The sequence below is a fragment of the Physeter macrocephalus genome, chromosome 13, assembly GCF_002837175.3.
Source record: "Physeter macrocephalus isolate SW-GA chromosome 13, ASM283717v5, whole genome shotgun sequence".
Taxonomy (NCBI): Eukaryota; Metazoa; Chordata; class Mammalia; order Artiodactyla; family Physeteridae; genus Physeter; species Physeter macrocephalus.
The window spans coordinates 48,427,495-48,428,858 of NC_041226.1; positions in this window are offsets into that span (position 1 = coordinate 48,427,495).

The window sequence follows — 1,364 nt, forward strand, 5'->3', positions numbered from 1 at the left end:
ACCCCTTCCTGTCTGAGCAAAGAACAAATGCCCTCAGGTCACCTACATGCAGAGGCGTGGCCAAATCCAAAGCTGAACCCCAGGAGCCGTGCAATGAAAGAAGAGAAAGGGAAATCTCTCCCAGCAGCCTCAGGAGCAGCTGATTAAATCTCCACAATCAACTTGAAGTTGAATAGACAACGTATCACCCCAAAATTGAGGTGGTAGATTTGGGAGCAACTGTAGGCTTGAGGTTTGCTTTCTGCAATTAATTTGTTTCTGGTTTTATGTTTATCTTAGTTTAGTATGTAGAGTTTATTATCATTTGTACATTTGTTTATTGATTTGTTTGCTCTCTTCCTTTTTTAAAAAATATATAGATATATATATTTTTTTCCTTATTCTCTTTTAGTGAGTGGGTATGTGTATGCTTCTTTGTATGATTTTGTCTATATAGCTTTGCTTTTACCATTTGTACTAGGGTTCTGTGTGTCCTTTTTTTAATGACTTAAATTTTTTTTTAATTTTTAATAATTATTTAAAATAACTTTATGTTTTTCTTTCTTTTTTTCTCCCTTTTCTTCTGAGCCTTGTGGCTGACAGGTCTTGGTGCTCCAGCCGGATGTCAGGCCTGTGCCTCTGAGGAGCGAGAGCTGAGTTCAGGACATGGGTCCACCAGAGACCTCCCGGCTCCACGTAATATCAAACAATGAAGGTTCTCCCAGAGATCTCCATGTCAACACTAAGACCCAGCTCCACTCAACGACCAGCAAGCTACAGTGCTGGACACCCTCTGCCAAACAACTAGCAAGACAGGAACACAACCCCACCCATTAGCAGAGAGGCTGCCTAAAATCATAATCAGGTCACAGGCACCCCAAAACACACCTCTGAATGCGGTCCTGCCCACCAGAAAGACAAGATCCAGCCTCATCCACCAGAACACAGGCACCAGTCCCTTCCACCAGGAAGCCTACACAACCCAATGAACCAGACTTACCCACAGGGTGCAGACACCAAAAACAATGGTAACTGCAAATCTGCAGCCTGCAAAAAGGAGACCCCAAACACAGTAAGTTAAGTAACATGAGAAGACAGAGAAACACACACCAGATGAAGGAGCAAGATAAAAACCCATCAGACCAAACGAATGAAGAGGAAATAGGCAGTGTACCTGAAAAAGAATTCAGAGTAATGATCGTAAGATGATCCAAAATCTTGGAAATAGGATGGAGAAAATACAAGAAACATTTAACAAGGACCTAGAAGAACTAAAGAGCAAACAAACAGTGATGAACAACACAATAGATGAAATTAAAAATTCTCTAGAAGGAATCAATAGCAGAATAACTGAGGCAGAAGAATGGATAAGGGACCTGGAAGAT